The sequence below is a fragment of the Ambystoma mexicanum genome, chromosome 1q (genome assembly GCF_040938575.1).
Source record: "Ambystoma mexicanum isolate Mex_15411 chromosome 1q, UKY_AmexF1_1, whole genome shotgun sequence".
Taxonomy (NCBI): domain Eukaryota; kingdom Metazoa; phylum Chordata; class Amphibia; order Caudata; family Ambystomatidae; genus Ambystoma; species Ambystoma mexicanum.
The window spans coordinates 1329278835-1329298823 of record NC_090922.1 but is presented as its reverse complement, the minus strand read 5'-3'; the positions used below and the strand labels follow the sequence as shown (position 1 = coordinate 1329298823).

The 19989-nt window shown below is 47.4% G+C and overlaps 1 protein-coding gene across 7 annotated transcripts in view; it reads right to left on the bottom strand.

The window, feature by feature from the left end:
- TUT4 (terminal uridylyl transferase 4) overlaps positions 1–19989 on the bottom strand; it is a 2154442-nt gene that overhangs the window by 2013105 nt on the left and 121348 nt on the right. The window lies entirely within an intron of this gene.

Here is a 19989-nt window from a genome sequence, read left to right as displayed (position 1 = left end):
TACACTATTGAGTATATTAATTTGCCAAATCCTTTCCCCAAGGTTCAGGGACATCAATGGTATTTTTCTAAAAATGTTGAGCCACCTATTTTCTGCCATGGCTCTGTCGGGCCAAGTATTCAGTAAGTCTGCACTCCCTTCCCTATTCCAAGAGGTTATATATTCTTGAAGCCAGTGTGATGCTGGAAATGCATTGGAGGGACATGGCCTGCATATCCTTGTCCTTTATTGCTTTATCATGAATGTTCTATATTGTTTTCCGCGCAGTAGTTCATGTGGGACTCCTGGCGGTGCAGTACTTCCTCTTTTTGGTCGTGGTCAACAGACCCTTGCAATACCCTTATGGCACCCATGGGTAGGGGTGCAACCCTGTACTCCTAGTGTATGTTTTGGGGCACCTGCGTGTGGCCCACAGAGCAGGGTATGGGCTGGTGGCACCTCCATGCTAATTTGACCGGTGCTCCGAGCATCCTCCATTTTGGTATACCCAGGCCCTGTCATTTGAATCAGTTGATTCCTGATAGGAAACAAGATGGCCCCTGTGGCCTCTTGCTTTCTATAGCCGGTTACCTTATTTTTCTCGAAGTCCAGGGAAGCACTGAGTCTGTCCCTTCCCTCTGACTCGCTGTTGGGTGGAAGTTCCATGTATGGTGTTGTGGGGAAGTCCAGGTCAGACTGGCTGGAGCCTTCCCAGTGACTGTATGTTGCGAGTACGCCCGTGGGGCGGGACCTGGGTGAATGGAGTGTGAGATGAATATGCATTTCATGTTGTGGGTGTCTAGTGGTGGTTGACACAAAACTGAGACAGCCCTGCCCAAAACTGGTATGAATGCAGTGTGGAGTGCTGAATGGCAGAGTGCTTGTACGAATCCACATTCCGGGTTGTGTCTGTCTGGATGGATGGAGAAGAATGGTGTGAATGCACTGTAAGCCTGATTGGCTGCCCGAATGCCCTTCTGAGTGATTGTTTGCCCGAGTGTGACCCAGCAGAATGAATGAGAGACAGAACAGTATACCTGGGTTCCTCTCGCTGCTATAATTAGTTCAGAAGCTGAAGTTGATACTTGATGCTTACCCTTTAAGCCCAGCTGAAAGTAGACTTGCTGCTGCTTTTGCTTCGACCCGATACAAAAGCTGTCCAGTTTATCGAGGACTGAACAGAGAAAGGATCTGGTTAGGAGACCTCTTCCCGAGCTAAGAGGGACCATCGAGCACTGCTAACCTTTGCCGAAGCTCCCTGGAAGTCAGACCGTCAACATACTGCCAACCGGAGACGAGGACCGCCAAGGAGAACTAAGAGAAGCACCGGACATTCCGTCCACCGTCGTTGACCAGGGTTTGCAGGTTTGCTATAACCGCTGGAGGGTCGAAGCCATGTTGCCCAGAAGCGGGGACCACTTGACGCTGTGCCGTCGCCGACCGGAGCTGCAACGCTCCATTGATTAAGACATTTGAATCCAAGGACTCTCTCTCCGCACCGCCGACCTCTTTGTCCCGCCAGAGAAAGTAGAGGCCTCTGACGCGCCAAGGAGAATCCGCCGGTGGGTTTCCCGCCACCCGAAGTCCACAGACGCCGACGACCCAACGTCCTTTCTGGGCCAAAGTTCTTCAGTGACTCTTTGCAGTAACAACCTATCGTCGTCAAGGTATATATGATATGATATGGCATTTATAACGCGCCTATACACAAGTGTTTCAAGGCGCGCGAGGTGCACAGCACGCCTCGTCTTCGCAGGACATCCACGACTAATCATCGACAAGCACCGCCAAGACCGAAGCTGCTGCCTCGAAGCCATAGAACCTCTTCATCGACGACTCTCGACACCAAGGTTCACCTTCTTCGAGAACTATCGACGATCCGTGGCTCCTGCCTTAAAGGTGGCCGCTCAAGAAGGATCCATCAACACCTCATCGAAGAACTCTGCTATTCCAGGTACATTGGGGTGGTAGAACTATTTAGAAGGAAATAAGACTCGTAGAAACAATATATGGACTGTGCTTGTATTATTTCTTTATTTACAGGTTGCCCAGGTGGGGGGGATCCTCACACAGAACTGCGTCTAGGTAACTGGGCCAGTATTCTGCCTATTGTTTTAACCAACCTGCTTTCCGCCTATGTCTATTGTTGGTTCCCTTTATTAACTGATTTGTATGATATTTGAACTGAGAACAGTTGATGCATTTTAATGGAATCTATGAGCAATTGTGGTACCACATAGAAAGTGTATATATTTACCATTTTAGATTAACTTGAGCACAAAGTGTGTTATTGTATGTGTACATAATGAAAGCCTTATTTATATAAATAACTGTTTTCACTAACGTAGTGTGTGGACATTACTTTGTGGCTTTTTGGGGGACTACACTGTACTTAAAAAACCAGCCTGCATCACCTCCTGAGAGTTTAAGCCTTGATTGCTCGTCCAAGCTACCAAATAGAGAACCTTGGCTGGGGTTCTCTGTGCCTCTGCTCTGCCATATAGAGAGCAGGAGTACAGATACCCCCTCAAGACTTTACAGTCAGGCATCCTTGTTTATTAAATTATAATAAGCATGCTTCTAAATCCTTGTTCTCAATGGATTTCTTAAATTAACAGTATGCTCCATATGTGCAATCTTTAAGTTCCTTTTCAGATTGAAGCTTTTTGAATGAGGCATTTATTGTGTGTTCGTAAAGATTTCTCTTTTAGCACCTTTCCCTCCATATTCTATCGACCCCCGCAAACTGTTTGCTTTTGTTTCTGTATCCTGTCCTGACTTCTTACAGTCAAGTGAAACCTTGAGGTTTCACACCACTGGGCATCTGCACACATGTTGTGGGGAAACTGATCAGTCCAGTCCTTCAGGCTTCAACTATAATGTGCTAAGGAACAGACTGGTGGAAGCAGTTGCTTTTTCTCTATTTTTGGAGTATTTTGTCTGGCCTAAACGCGCTTACTGCATTTGGCTACTGACTGTAGCTAGTGTCCAAACAAGGCCGCGCCACAAGGTATTTTTTTCTGTGCTTTGGCCATCTTGTAGTTTGACCTTCTTCCTGCCCTTCCAGCGCAGGTAATTCCTTTCAAGGGCATGCATCGCTTTTCAAGAAGCTACCTTTTTTGCAGGCTAGTACATGTTGTGTGTGGTGGCTCCCATGAAGTTAGGGAGAATTCTCAAAATGTGCCAATTCCTACCACCTTAGAACCCTTCAGCTCTTTTGCTAGACTTTGTGTCTTTTCAATTCAATGTGTTTTCTGTGTTTGTTTCTTTTTGAATTATGGAGTCTGACCAAAACCATAGGCATCATCTTTTCATTTGTGTCATACAGCACCCTCAGTGCAGTGGCACAGGGAAGCCTTTCAGGCTTTCCCAAGGTTTAACTACCTTCTCTGGGATAAATTACTGTTTCCCAGAGTAAGTAATGTGAAATTGACTTTACTAGTCTTTTTAAATTCCTAGACCCAGCACACCCTATTTTACAATAGAGTGCTGGAGGGGTTACTTAGTATCCCCTGTATCTAGATACTCATGTAGCAGTCAAAAGCTACCCTTTCTTATCGAAATGGCTGGTGGCAGTGGTTTTACAACGAACTATCATGATTTTTCCTGACCGCGAACACCGGTTTCAAGATGGCGTCCGAGCCCCCTCTGCAAAAACAGGTCCCGGTCTTCTTTTTTCACCATTTCTTTGGGGTAAGGACTTCCTAGAGTTTGGCTCTGCGCGCCAACCAGGTTTGGTTTGTTTGTTCATTTGCCTTTGGCGGGCTTCAGGACTGATATCCTGCAGTGACTCAAACGGGAGGGGGCTACCCTCTTGCACAACATCTGCAAGGGTCCGGAACCAAAGACTCTCCCAGTTCCTGAAGTGACCCATCCTAAGAAGCTCCAGAAGACGAGAGTTTCACCAGAGGGGATGGCTTAAGGTGGGTCTCCCTCCCCATCACATGTGCTTGTACACCTCGATCTATATCTGTTGTGCTGTTAGGGAGAATTCTCTGTTAAGGCTAATTTCCCAAACCTAGTGAGTCCCCCCCAGCAGCTTTGCTGGATTTTTGGGGTTTATTTTTTTCTCCTGCTAAGATTGAGACTCTTTTTCTCCCACTCTTAGACATGATTTGAGAAATCCTTTGACTTTGTAATGAGTTTTATGGGCTATCGGGTCTTTTACTCCATAGGGTTTCATGTATTTTTGGTAAGTGTGTTACACAGCACCCTCAGTGCAGTAACACAGGGGTGTCATAGTGACCCCCCAAACATAGACTCCATACCCTGGGACTGACTACTGTCTCCCAGGGCATGTAAAAGTCACCATTGACTTTACTAGTCTTAAATTGTGAACAGAACCAGTACAAACCATCATATAGTGGAAGTACTGGTAGGGGTAATTAGATTGCCCCTGGCTCTGTTTTTCGAGGGGCACTGTGCAGTCCCCCCTCGTCGAGTTTCTGGCTGGTGGCAGTGGTTACCACGCGAAATATTCCACCGGAATATTTCCTATGGGATTTTCCCATTCATTTTAAACGCACCATTTTTTGGTGCAATGTTAAAGATATCGCCGGGTTATTTATTAAATATTTATTCCCCGGTTGGGTCTTGTTGCCAGGACTCGGTTTTAACCCTTTAAATGCCAGCGACGAGCCGGCTCGTCGGTAAAAACCGCTCCAGGTTGCCACCGACGAGCCGGCTCGTCGGTGGCACTTAAGGGGTTAATGAGGGGGGAAATGTTGGCGGTTTGGGCGGTGAATACCGCGATTTAAAAAAAAAGCCATTGGCACTGGGGGGGAACCTCAATGGCACTTAAGAGGTTAAAATGACGTTTGTGTTTGCCTCTGTAACTCCAACCGAAGTCGAGCCCTTTGTTCCACTTTTTGGCGGGCTTCTGCACAGAAGCTTCCAAAAGTGGTGCCACTCTGTCTGTGTCTACAGGATGTGTGGGAGGGGTTTTAGGCACCCTGGACTGAGTTGCCTCGGCAACTCAAGTCGCACTCTTGTGTGATTGGCCCAGTGGTGAGTCGCCCGGCTCACCACTTAGCATGTTTGAGTGACAGCTAGGACTGATGAATGGGGGTTTTCTACATAAAGCAGGTCTTTGGGGACTGGAACTTCAGGACCAAGGAATACGAAGAGGGAGAAGCTGAGCCGACCTGCAACGACGACACCACTGGTGGAGCCCTGCTGAACTGTCTCACCACTTCCCAGCGCCAGAGAAGCTCTTCATCCCGGAGAGTCTTCTTCCTCTGAACTGGTGGGGATAACCAGTTCGCCCTCTTTTTCGCCTTCCTGGATCATCTCGTGGTCGAATCGCCTGTGCCAAGTACCCCGGCGGCCGGATAGCCACGCTTCACCACTACCGCGGATAAAAGGGTAGTACCTTTTAACCGGGAAACTCCGCGGCTGGTTTCTTCCCTGGCAGTGCAACGACCTCCAGCTTTCCTCCATGTCGAGATCTTCTCTTTCCCTGGACGAAGCACCGACTTGCACCCGCTGCCAGGAACAACTGCCCCCACTGGAGCCTTCTCACCATTTCAGGTACTGTGTCCCGCCTGGTCTCCCTTGCAACAGACTGTTCAAGGTGTCCCGTAAATCCTTCACTCTCTATCCTGGGGTGACTTGGGACCTGCTAACTAACTTTTCCTTAACTGATCCAACCCTTTTTGAACTATCTGCAAAGACTCTTTAAAGTACTATTCAACTGTGTGATCTTGGACACATTCCGCCTTGCTCTCTCCAAGAGTGGGCCTGACCTATGACTTTCTTGCTCCCCAGTAGACTCTGCCTTTTCTGACTTTCTGTCACACCGCTGAGACCGTGGAAGTTATGGGCAAGATGGAGGCGTTATTAGGTCCATCTGGTCTGTCGGTGAGCGGTCTAGTCTTTCTGGTTGCCGCTGCATTTAAGGAAGCCACGCCCCCCCTGCGAGTTGCGTTGCAACTCGCTATGCTACTTTCGGATTTGTGCCGACGAAAGCTTTGACCTCCCGAGCTCCTCTTTAGTTTACCTGGGTACTCTCACCGGCCCGCCGCCCTCTCGCCTGGCGACGGCCGTTCTCTCTTGCCTTCCCCCTTTTTCTTTCGGTCTTTCCATCCTTCTCTTTCTCCCCTAGTTTTTTTCTTTCGCGTACTCTCGCATTCATTCGACCGCGCATTCGCGCGCTCTCATAGACACTTGCTCTTTCATTCAGACTCTCTCGCATTCACTCTACCTCGCATTCGCGCACTCACATAGTCACTTACCCTTTCATTCTTTCTCTCTCGCATTCGCTTGCCTCGCATTCGCGCACTCACATAGTCACTTACCCTTTCATGCTTTCTCTCTCGCATTCGCTTGCCTCGCATTCGCGCACTCTCATAGTCACTTCTCTCTCATTCTTACTCTCTCGCATTCTCGCTCTCCCACGGACTCTGGGCCACTCTCACATTCTCTCCCTCCATCCCAACTTACCCTATCAGCAGTCTTCGGAGCCGCTGTTGGATACTTCGGAAGCCTGTTTAGTCTTCCTTCGTGGCACTTCACTCCAGCGCCTCATCCAAGGCACCCTCGTTCCTGCCAAGGAATCAAAGTCCTGTTTCCGGTGATATTTGGAGTTATCAACTGGACATTATTCTCAAGACTTTTAGTACTTCTGGAAGTTACCCAATCCATCCCCGCCGGCAGCCTCACAGGGTTTTTTCTGCCTTACTGGCTTTTTCCCTGTAGTGGGAGGGGCGGACTCCCCAGGGTTCACCTGACGGTTTAGTCTAATAACGGTCAAGGTGGCCTCCGGAGGAGACCGTCCCTATCTCTTCGAACGCAAGAAGGGTAAAGGACTCCTTAAGAAGGACACGGAAGAGGAGAAGACCCAGAAAGAATGGAGGAGAAGACAGAAAGCCACCAGTCTTAGTGAAGATCAAGGTGAGGAGACTCCGGGTAAAGAAATATTGGGAAGTGGTTATGACAGATTGCAACGCCCAACAACTACGATGGCCTCTTTGGAACAATACCAGGAGATGGTAACGGCTATTCAGGGTCTCCAGGCGGAGGTTCAGAACCTTCGAACAGAGAACATCAACTTACGGCAGCAGGTAGCCACTCGAGAGGATTTCCGAGGCGACCTGCCTCCCCTGACATTTTCCTTCGGGAAGTATGATGGCAGTCCACGACTCCTGAAAGAATTTTTGGATGCCTGTATGGTTTATTTTACCTTTCGACCTAAGGCCTATGAACTCGATAGGGCCAAGGTTGGTTTTTTTGGTCTCCAACCTAGTGGGCAATGCCTTGGCGTGGGCTACTCCATTGATAGCGCAAGCTAATCCTGCGGTTAATGATTACGCACAGTTCCTTCAATTGATGCGGAACAGATTCGAACGACCAGAGGTCCAATACTCCTCATATGAAGCTCTTCTGGATCTCCGTCAGGGGAATCAAGGTATACAGACATACGCCTCAGCATTTATGAAGTTGGCGACTGAGGCAGGGTGGCCAGACTCTGCCCAGCAGACCCTCTTCCGACGAGGACTACATGATGAAATTAAAGACGAACTAGCCTGGATGGCACGTCCTGCTTCTTTCCCGGAGTTGGTCACGCTGTCCCTGCAATTGGAATTCAGATTACAAGAGCGAAGATTAGAAAGGAGGAGGTTCAGACCACATCAGACCATCGGAGTACCCGCCTCAAACCCTTCTACTCGATCGCAGCCAGAGGAACCTATGCAAATAGGATCTACTAGGGGCCCGTTGACTCCCGAGGAACGAAAGAGACGCAGAGAACAGGGCCTCTGCATGTACTGCGGATCCTCTAAGCACCTACTTCGGAGTTGTCCCGAAGTTCCCCCGAGACGGTCGGGAAACGCGTCTCCCCGGTCTTAAGCAGGGAAAGGTACCGGGCGGAATCGATTGATCCCTGCAATTTCAGACAGCCGGATAAACCGAAGGAGGACCATAGACTCATGGTGTTTACTGTCCATCTAACATTCGGATCTCTTGCTTCATTAGAAACATTGGCTATGCTAGACTGCGGAGCTGCTGGAAATTTCATAGATATTCAGTGGGTTCAAGAACAAGCTATTCCCCTAATTCAGAAGGATTGTCCTTTACCGGTAGAGGGAGTTGACGGAGTTCCTCTCTCTTCAGGACCCATCGTTCAAGAGACTAGTCCAGCCACTATGTCTTTGTTCCAACACCAGGAACAAATTACCTTTGATGTTATCAGAGCTGCCCATGTTCCCGTCATCCTGGGCATACCCTGGTTGCGCAAGCACAATCCCAGGATAGACTGGGCTACTAATACCATAGGCTTTCAGTCTTCGTATTGTTCCACTTCGTGTCTTCCCCAGACATCTCATTTCAGGGGGAAGGGAGTTGCTATTCCAACGTCCTCGGCTGTGGTTCAAACAATCCCTCCTTATTATCAGCAGTATGCCGAGATTTTTGAGGACAAACTACCTCGTACTCTTCCTCCTCATCGAGCTGAGGATTGTGCCATCAATTTGAAACCTGAAGCATCTGTACCCTTTGGACGCATGTATCCGATGTCACTACCAGAAAGAAAGGCTTTGAAGGAGTATCTAGATGCAAATCTACAGAACGGCCTGATCCAGGAATCTCACTCTCCCGCGGGGGCTTCAATGTTCTTCATCCCAAAGAAGGGTTCTACCGAGCTCAGGCCGTGCATAGACTACCGGGGATTGAACAGCTTGACTATTCGGGACAGGTACCCTATGCCTCTCATAAAGGAGGTACTCGAAGCTGTAGAAGGAGCCTCTATATTCACCAAATTAGATCTTCGGGGAGCCTACCATCTGCTGAGAATAAAGAAGGGGGATGAGTGGAAAACGGCCAGACCGAACGCCTCAATGCCACCATTGAACAGTATCTACGCTGTTTCTGTAATCAGGAGCAGAATAAGTGGCAGTCCTATCTAGCACTGGCAGAGTTTACATATAATAACACCCAACATTCTGCTACAGGTATCAGTCCCTTCTTTTTCACCTACGGGTATCACCCGAGACATATACCTCTTTTCGAGAGTCCCTCTACTACTGTGCCCTCGGTGGATTGTCATCTTCATGATCTCCGTATCATCCAAAAGGAAGCGGTACAGAAGTTGGAGGCAAGCCGGATACGTTACAAGAAGTATGCGGATAAGAAGCGCTCCCCTAACCCTAACTGGGTCGTAGGAACCAAGGTTTGGTTATCTACCAAATTTCTCCCACGTTGGGTTCACCCAGGAAAATTCTCGGCCCGCTTCATAGGTCCATTCCCCATTTCATCCCGAGTAAATCCTGTGGCCTTTCGATTACAATTACCACCCAAGATGAAGAGGATTCATCCTGTATTCCATACGTCTCTCCTAAAGGCTTATGTCCCCGATCCTACGAGTCATCGTAAACCCTCCTCTTTAAGGATTGAAGACCCGGACCCTGACGAGTATGAGGTGGAGAGACTGGTGGATTCCCGTTACAGACATGGCACTGTACAATACCTGGTCCATTGGAAAGGATACTCCGCCGCAGAACGCTCTTGGGAGCCCATACGTAACATCCATGCCCCACGCCTTCTCAGATTGTTCCATCGCCTTCACCCAGGGAAGCCTGGGGGAGAAGGGATAAGGAGAGGGCATACTGTCACACCGCTGAGACCGTGGAAGTTATGGGCAAGATGGAGGCGTTATTAGGTCCATCTGGTCTGTCGGTGAGCGGTCTAGTCTTTCTGGTTGCCGCTGCATTTAAGGAAGCCACGCCCCCCCTGCGAGTTGCGTTGCAACTCGCTATGCTACTTTCGGATTTGTGCCGACGAAAGCTTTGACCTCCCGAGCTCTTCTTTAGTTTACCTGGGTACTCTCACCGGCCCGCCGCCCTCTCGCCTGGCGACGGCCGTTCTCTCTTGCCTTCCCCCTTTTTCTTTCGGTCTTTCCATCCTTCTCTTTCTCCCCTAGTTTTTTTCTTTTGCGTACTCTCGCATTCATTCGACCGCGCATTCGCGCGCTCTCATAGACACTTGCTCTTTCATTCAGACTCTCTCGCATTCACTCTACCTCGCATTCGCGCACTCACATAGTCACTTACCCTTTCATTCTTTCTCTCTCGCATTCGCTTGCCTCGCATTCGCGCACTCACATAGTCACTTACCCTTTCATGCTTTCTCTCTCGCATTCGCTTGCCTCGCATTCGCGCACTCTCATAGTCACTTCTCTCTCATTCTTACTCTCTCGCATTCTCGCTCTCCCACGGACTCTGGGCCACTCTCACATTCTCTCCCTCCATCCCAACTTACCCTATCAGCAGTCTTCGGAGCCGCTGTTGGATACTTCGGAAGCCTGTTTAGTCTTCCTTCGTGGCTCTTCACTCCAGCGCCTCATCCAAGGCACCCTCGTTCCTGCCAAGGAATCAAAGTCCTGTTTCCGGTGATATTTGGAGTTATCAACTGGACATTATTCTCAAGACTTTTAGTACTTCTGGAAGTTACCCAATCCATCCCCGCCGGCAGCCTCACAGGGTTTTTTCTGCCTTACTGGCTTTTTCCCTGTAGTGGGAGGGGCGGACTCCCCAGGGTTCACCTGACGGTTTAGTCTAATAACGGTCAAGGTGGCCTCCGGAGGAGACCGTCCCTATCTCTTCGAACGCAAGAAGGGTAAAGGACTCCTTAAGAAGGACACGGAAGAGAAGACCCAGAAAGAATGGAGGAGAAGACAGAAAGCCACCAGTCTTAGTGAAGATCAAGGTGAGGAGACTCCGGGTAAAGAAATATTGGGAAGTGGTTTTGACACTTTCTCTGGTTCTTTTCAAAAGTGTTGGTATTGTGTATTTTCCTAATTCTGCCTTTTTCCCTCCCTTTTTAACTAACTTATTGGAGTGCCATCTTAGGTTAAGCGCTCACCTTTGTCTACAAATAAGTGGTGTTTTAACTAAGACTTGTTCAATAAGTAATCAGGGATGTATATATATATTGATAGTGACTGGGTTTGAACTTGCTTGTCATATTAGTGTATCTTCACAAGTGTGTTTTAAATAAATAATTATATACTTTGATACCCAAGCTCTGGTCAGTGTTTGCTTGTGCTATTGTATCTCTGTACCTATTTTGTATACTCTATATACTGTCTAACTCTTTTTGAGAGAAGTCTGGCTGCTCAGCCACAGCTACCAGGTAAATCTGGGTGGTACAGACTACCAATTGGGTTTACTGCCAACACCAGTAGTCCTAAGCCTTTTGCAGTGGTCCCTAAGGGAACTGCACAGGTTTCTGCTTAACATGTGCATGTCTCATCATATGCGTGAGCGTTGGCCCCCCCCCTCCTCTTCCCATATAGCACTTGTGCCGGAGACCTGTCTGCCATCCTGCCCCGTTCAACTGCAAAGTGCGGATTCCCAGGATCCCTGTGTAGCCAGTCGTTCACCACTGCCAGCTGTGCAGCCCAATAATAACATGGGGAAAAAAGGCAGGCTTCACACCCCTCCCACATGGAGCGCTGCAGATTTGTGAGAGCGATGCGTGCCCGTTTACCCCTCACAGGAGCTTCCTGATTAGCCTCCCAATCCCCTGGAAGACCAACCTAGGAACCGGAAGAGGTGCATTCTACAACACACATGAAAACTTGGGTAAAACAATCAGCTTGAAAGGCGCTGCCTTGCCCATCAAATTCAAGGGAAGGGTCAGCCAGTGTGCAACATCAAGTCGAAATTTGCACATTATCTGGTGCACGTTTAGCCTGAGAAACTCTGAAAGTTGTCTGCCCAACTGGATACCCAAATATCTATATCCTGTCATTGATATCTGGTAGGGGCAGTCATGTGGGACTGCCGTGCCTCCACTGTGAAGGCATCATGAAGTAAGTCACAGACAACAGAATTCAAGCTCAAACAAAAGCTATTTATTAACGTAAATGTAGGGATGGTTAAAGGCCTAATTTGCCCTACGCTAAAGTGGGATTTCCTTATCTGAATGAAACTAAGGGAAGTCTGAGTCAAAGAGTTCAACTTAAAGGTACGTCTGAGTCCCAAACCTATCCTTGCCCTCACAACTAAAGCTAACCAATGTGTAGGGCTATAAAAGTCAAAAGAAATAGTGTTCAACTTAAGGTTCTGAGCTTCTTCCAGCTTGTAGATTTCTTTCAGCTTGCCTTCCCCAAGCATAAGAAAGTTCCATGAAAAAGTCTCAAGATTACCATTCTCCAGTTCAAGGTGATAACAGTTTTAAAATCAATCGTTGGGGTCCCTTCCCCAAGTTTCAAGCAACACAATTCAAAAACAAAAGCCTTGATACTCCGTTCTGAAGACAAGTGTGGTACCTTAAGCCTCAGGGTTCCCTTCCCTAAGACTTCAACTTGGCCACTTATACTTGCTTCAGTCTTTCCCAAAAGTCTTTACAAAAATCCAGGTCAACCTGACCCTCTTTCTGGCTTGCCTCGCCAGTTAATTTTCAGCGGTTTTGTTGGGCGGTTACACAGTGTCCTTATCTTTCACTGCTAGGTAAGAGGTTTTCACAGAACTGGAAAATCTTCCTGGCCTGGGTCAACCCCAGAACATTTGGCTTTACTAGTGGGATATTTTTCCTTAATACCTCAGTGAGTGGGAACCTTTTTCCACACTAATAGAATCTTTAACTCTTATTATGGGTGACATTTTATTGACTCTCCATAGTGCGTTATCCTCTTTAACAATTTATTGGCAATAAGTGCCTGTTGTTGCTGGGTTGCCCTAGGGGCTCCCCTTTTAACTTTCTTTTGCTAACCTTGAGTGAACTACAGTTCCCAAGGGTAGAAAGGATCTTTGGATCCCTTTTAAATTGTGTTAGGTGAAAAAAGCACACCCCACATTATGTGCTGGGGAGATACAATGTATCCCCTTTCACATAACTAACATTTCTGTTACAGGGAAAAGCTTACCTTCAATGGCTGGTGGCAGTGATACCTTGTGTTAATGTGAAACTAGAAATTATATCGTGCCTCCTATTGCTATGAATATATGTATATTGGCCTACGCCAAGCTGCTAACAAGCTGCTTATAAACTACATGTGAATAAATTCGCATTGCAAGGTCCTGACCTTAGAAACCATGTAAACTGTCATTTTGGGTCAAGCCGTCATTTTAGGTTTTCTTGCTCTATAAAGTCACCATGTGAGCTAAGATATGAATTAATCTTGTTTGCTCTCCACATTCACATTAGGAGGTGCTGCATTCTTAATCCGGCTGAACTCCTACCTTTCCCGCAAAATACTGTTTGCGGTGACGAAGAGTCACATGACTGCGTGTATACTACTGAACAAGATACAAAAAGGCACAGTTGATTTGAGGGACACTCCTTTGGATAACCCACAAGGGGAGCTGTTTTGTGATGGCTCCTGCTTCAAACTACTGGATGGTACATCCACAGCTGCTTATGCAGTCACTACATTGAGTACGGTTGTGGAGACCAAGAGAATTACGCATAACTCTGCGCAGGCCGCAGAGATTATAGCATTGACTCGAGCTTGTGAGTTTTCCGAAGGGCTAACAGTAAACATATATACTGATAGCCAGTATGCCTTTGGGGTGGCTCACAACTTTGGGAGACTTTGGTCAGAGAGAGGGTTTTTAACTTCGCATGGCACCAAGATCCAACATGGCTCCCTGATAGTACAATTGCTTTCAGCGCTTGCGCTCCCTAGTCAGTTAGCAATCATTAAGTGCGCAGCACATCACAAGATTATAGATGATGTAGGGAAAGGGAATGCTTTCGCTGATCAAATAGCTAGACAAACTGCCTCTCATCTCTTCACGGAGATGTATGTTTCAAGGGAGACTGTAGATGCCTATGCAATGGATGAGGGTGTTGGGTCTGTACGGGATATCCAAGCCGATGCCACATTAGAAGAATCCAAGAGGTGGGCTGAGGGCTTGGGGAAACTCGATGATGATGGGTGTTGGGTGGACATGGTTGAAGGGAAATAGTTGCTTCCTAATGCCTATATAGTAATGATGGTTACCATGGCACACGGTCCCACACATGTGTGCGCTCAACAGATCACGAGAATGTTAGAGAAAGTCTGGCTAAATGATAAGATTTCAAAAATTGCCCAGCATTATGTCCAAAATTGCATGATTTGCCTACAACACAATGTGGGAAAGGGGGCAGCAACTCCAAGAGGTAGCTTTGGACCTCCTTTTGTCCCGTTTGAAATGATTCACTTTGACTTTATTGAAATGGAGCGATGTAACAATTTAAAAGATGTCCTTGTGGTCATTTGCACCTTTAGTAAGTGGGTCGAGGCTTTCCCTGTTAAAGACGCTACAGCCATGACCACTGCAAAGACCATGTTAAAGGAATTCTTCCCACGGTTCGGTTTGCCGAGAGTTATCTGGTCGGATAATGGTCCGCATTTTATCGCTGCTGTAATTCTACAGATATGTACGGCATTGCAAATTGACAAACGATTCCATTCGGCCAGACATGCTCAGAGCGCCGGATTAGTGGAAAGACACAATGGTATCATAAAAAACAAGCTCGCTAAGACGTGTGCCGGCACCAAACTAAAATGGCCGGACGCCTTACCGATCATGTTACTAGCCATGCGTACAACCCCTCAAACTAAGACTGGGCTCTCTCCATTTGAGGTGGTAATGGGGAGACCTGCCAATATCTGGGGTCTTCCGAAGCCTAGGGCATTGAGGAATGTAGAAAATGTATTGCTCTCAGACTATTGTAGTCAGTTGACTAAAAACCTGTATTTCATTTATCACCAGGTACGAGACGCTTTGCCCGCTATACGAGGGCCCAGGCCACAGTATACAACCTGGAAGTTGGGTTTTGGTCAAATCCTTTGACCGATCTTCCTGCCTTGCACCTCGGTGGCGGGGCCCGTTCCAGGTCCTGCTGGTCACCCAAACAGCGGTGCGTGTCGCAGGCCGGAAGCATTGGATCCACGCGACGCATGTCAAGAAACTTCCTCACCCAGTGCCACACGTTACAGAAGAAACAGAACCCCTCGCTAACGCTGCAACCAATGATCCCAAAGCAGTGAGTAGCACTGAGAGTGCGTCGGAGAATCTTTCTGAGCCCGTGAGGCTTGGGGAAGCTGCCATTTTATCTCCGCACTCTCCGAAAATGTTGCTCCCGGAAATTGCTGTTCCAACTTCACTTGCCTCTGATATGTTGCTTCCAACGGGAAGTGACGACATCTTGTTCTCGGATCAAACAATACCAGGCACAACAAGATACAACTTCCGGCCACGAAGATAGACATACGGCACGGTTTTGCTGTGCATCTGATAGACATACGGCACGGTTCGGCTGTGCATTCAAGGAAGGAAAGGATCATCAAGGGCTTGCTTTTGCCCAGAAATTTGAGGAAGGGGATTCTGTTGGCTAGGGGTTGTGGAAGGACTAAGAAGCCGCGCGACCGTAGTGTCGCCAGCAACGAACATTGGGGTCGTCAATTGAAAATCTACAATGCCTGCTACCGCCACTGCTGATGCTCGTATTGGACTTATAAATAAGGGGGTGACCAACTCGGACAATGAACAATGTGCCTGGGCCCCGAAAACGTATTGCTGTCTTTTTATGATAATATTTGGTTTTATAATAGTCACTGTCTTAGGCCTTTGGTATTTTGAAGAAACTCATCCTTTAGAGTCTTTGCTGCCGACTGAAATTGTACCCACTGTTCGTACAGCTTTTGTACATTTGCATACTCTGTCACCTAGGGACTCACAGCATAGACAGAAGTATCACAATAATACCTTGTTGCTTATAATGAATGCAACACATGCCATTTTTAATAAGACTAATTGTTGGGTCTGCTCACATTTACCGCAACAATGGGATAAGGGGCTAGGTTGGTATATTCACCCTTTACCTTTGACAACTGCTTGTTATGCTTCACTTAGAGCACTGTTCTTTGGCCGATGGAACGATAGCATCTCGGGGAACTTTCATGGCACTAATTTGAATAGTTTTGAAAAACGTGTCCTGACTCCCCTGGGATACTCGCTTTTCGCAAATAGGAGTAAGCTCAATATTGCTTCTATTAGGCCTTCTGATAGACTGTCTCGTCCTTTCCAATCTTTGATTTCCTTTAAAATGGCTCCAATAGGCAATAAGGATGCCGTGCCTCCTTCTTATACTGTTAACCATAGCTCCGAATCAGTTTCTTTCTGCATACAGAGGAATGGCACCCGGTCAATGGGAGATTTTAAAGGTTGTGCCAACGTTGCAAATTTGACTGGGGAAGACAGACCTTTGTATGTAGGCGAACCTTTCTATTTTGTTTGCGATAATGTAGCATTTCCATGGTTGCCGAGGGATTGGCAGGGAACTTGTTATCTAGGAATCCTGTTACCTGGGGTGTTTATAGCAAGTACTGTAGAGGTTTCGAAGGCTCGTCCACGGCGGGACGAGAATGGCGACACTCCAGCACAGGTTTTAGGAGATGTAGCGAAATCATTCCTTCCATTCTTTGGGCAGATAGCGAATTCCGAGGATATCAGGAAACTAGGAGAGTACTGGAGAGAACCATCAACCGAACCACAGATATACTCTATAATATGACTTTAGAGCAGAAAGCGATCAGATTGGTAGCGCTTCAGAACCAGATGGCATTAGATGTCATTCTGGCTGAACGTGGTGGAGTATGTAAACTAGTGGGGTCCGCTTGCTGTGTTTTCATACCGGATTCCTCCCCAACTATTTTTAAGGCAATACAGAATCTGCACATTCTTAGTTCAGAAGTGCATGTTCCCGAGGGAAATTGGGATCTTAGCGCTTGGTTCTGGGACTTCTTGCGGTCTTGGGGTTGGAAAGTGCTTTCAGTCTTGCTGATTATTTTGGGAATTCTGCTATTTCTTTGTTGTATCCAATGTCTACCAAGTATATGTTCAATGCTAGGGGGATGTTGCGCTCAGGCGATAGGTACAATAGGACATAAAGTGTATGCCCTGGATAAAACCTCTAAGGAGTATGTACTGAAAGAGATCTTAGTAAAAGATCTAATGGCGATAGATATTTCTGACAGCTATTCAGGGTGTATGGACGATGACACATGGAGTTATTTGCAGGGAGATCAGAAGTAGTTTAGCACTTGGCATAGGCCAAAAGGAGGGTTTGTCAAACTAGAAATTATATCGTGCCTATTGCTATGAATATATGTATATTGGCCTACGCCAAGCTGCTAACAAGCTGCTTATAAACTACATGTGAATAAATTCGCATTGCAAGGTCCTGACCTTAGAAACCATGTAAACTGTCATTTTGGGTCAAGCCGTCATTTTAGGTTTTCTTGCTCTATAAAGTCACCATGTGAGCTAAAATGGTAGCCTATGTTATTCAGAACAGAACTCTATTGTCATGACCTCTGTACAGCTAATGTATAACTTACCTGCAGGCCACTTGTTAGGGTCATGAGCTGAGACCTTGTCCTTCTGCTGACCTGTGTGCAATGGATTACCTGTATCACCGAAACTGATCTATAATTGAATGAGAACACCTGCTTAACTATATTGTATAAATTAAGTCCCGCATTGTAATGTTAGGCCTAGAGCATACATTATTACCATTTCTTCTTGTTAATGTATAAACCTAAAATGAACTAGATTTGACCTGGCAAGGGACCCTAGAGCAGTAACTTATTTATGGAATGGTTAACCTGAAGAAAGGCTGGACAACAGGCTGGAGAAATGTATAAAAGCCTGACTGTTTCAATGAATATTTGCACTCACTGAGCACACCGAACCACGCCGGAGTTCGCTGTGTTGTACTGAGGGTCGATAGCTATCTGAATGTTTTTTTTTTTTTTTAAATGTGTTTATTGATTTTGACACAGTTGACTCATTGATAGACAATGTGGTATGCATAACTCAAGAACAACATTGTGTAACTTCCCCAAACCTCCCTTCCCTCCCCCCTCCCCCTTCCTACCGAGACCACCGAAAAGTCCTCAGTCTTCTTTAGGATCTCGTGCCGGGCCGGGACTGTCCGTTTTATCCGAGGCACAGTCCTGCGCCTCTGGGTGGAGTAGTGGCACCGTAAGCGCCACCCAACTGAGCAAATCAGCGCTGGAGTCGAGGCGCTGCACGTGAATCGCCGTTTCCCACGCTGCAGTCTCAGCAGCTATCCATCTCCTGAGGTCGCCCCACCAAAGGGCCTCGGTCGGACCTCTGGCGCTCTTCCATTTCATAGCTATGCGCCTCTTCGCGGTGATGTAGATCAAGTCAGTGAGTTTATTCAGGGGCTTATTCTTGCTGCTTCGCTTGTATTGCCCCAATATGCAGGCTGCCGGCTCACGTATTTCTACCTCAATCCCCGCAGTCGCCACCCTCTCCTTCACCTGGGCCCAGAACCTCTGGATCGTCGGACAGCCCCAAAACATGTGGGTCATTCCTGCCCTTGGCTCGTGGCATTTTGGGCATGTCTGGGTTGTAGCGCCTTTGAACTTAGATATAGCTTCGGGCGTAACGTAGGCCCTATTGGTGATGTACAGCTGGATGAGTTGAAGACGGGCATTCCTGGAAATCTGCTATCTGAATTTTGTTCTGTTCTTTTGTAACTGGATTCAGTATAAAATAAAGTGCTTTGTATGTTCCTTTGTAACCTGTGTTTGGTGTGTTTCCTTTTTGGTTACCCTGCCTCATATTATTTCCTTGTTTTCACATTAATTTGGTGCACCTTTACCGCGGGCTGTGTTCTCAGCTGCAGTACAGGCACCGAAGGTTGCTTGTTTTACCAATATGGCCCCAGTCTTCTTTTTTTTCACCATTTTAGTGTTTGTCCTTTCTTGTTCCTTTCCCTGACATCCAGGGCGAGAAATTCCTATGTGTGAATTTATCTTTGGCGGGAGTCCCCTGTACTCCTTGCCCAGGCTCCAGTCTGTCTATGAGGGCAGGAAGCGATGCAGGAGTCCAAAACTCCACAGCCCTTTGTCTTCCCCCTTGCTGAATGGGGACGAATCCCAGTGGGGGCTGGCTGTCCTGATTGGACAACCAGACCGCCCCCTTCTTGTAAAATGCAGGGAGAGAATGCAGAAGTTGTGTTGTAATTCCTGATAAATACTGAGAACCTGGAAGCTGAAGAAAAGTCAACCACCGGAACTGAAACAGAAGAGGATGATGAAGGAAAAGCGGCAGAGACTATTTCCAGCAACCGGAGAGCCTGCTGTAGCCCGCACTTCCAATCGACCTGGGGACTCTGTAAACGATGACCCGGACCCAGAGCCTGGTGAGACCCATTACACTCAAGAAGACCTACATTTTGAGCCTTCCCACACATTGCTGCGACCTTGTGTTTCTGCAGTACCCAAATACCCTGGCACCTCGAGCCACTGCGCGGTGCTCAGTCTTCCGAATTCCGAACCTTGCTAAGACTTCGTGGGCATCCTGGTGGATCTCCAGAGACAACAATAGAGTCTGAAAAGTCCCAATAGAGTGCTGGACCTTTGCAACGACGAGAATTCAACCGCGATTTTCTGTCTTGTTCTGTGCTCCTTGAAAAGGCGTCAAATCCGCCGAACCGCATTCAGTCGTGAGGAAACCTTGCATAGAGCTTTCTTCATCGATCCCTGCTGCAAAGTTCCTTCTGAGGTCTTGTTTTCAGTCACCATGTCAAGGAATCCACTGACCAGGTATTTGGCTGCAGACCTGAAGTCCTCCTGCTGCAAAATCTTCTTCAATGTGAGGTACTGTGTTGGCTTGGGTATGTACTTACTATCTGTTAGGATTTCTGTGTAGCTGTGGGTTGTTTTCTGTGATGGGGAGGCCTGTCATCCAGTGCACCCAGTCCCACTGCTAGAATCCTGCAACGGTGTCTTCTGCAAAGCCCCTGTACCCTCTTCTACCTCAGATGTAAAGTACTCACCTGTTAGCCCATTCTTCCTAAGGAACTCTGACTTTTGCTACTTAAGAACCTATCCTGACACTGCCTGTTGGTCACTACATCCTAGTGACCCCCCCCTTCTTCCACCGAGAACATGCATGCTCCAAGAATAAGGGAAAGACTTTTTTTTAAAGGATTGGGACTTTTACCTAGAAAAGAAAATAAGTGTTTAAAACGGACTTACTTGTAAAG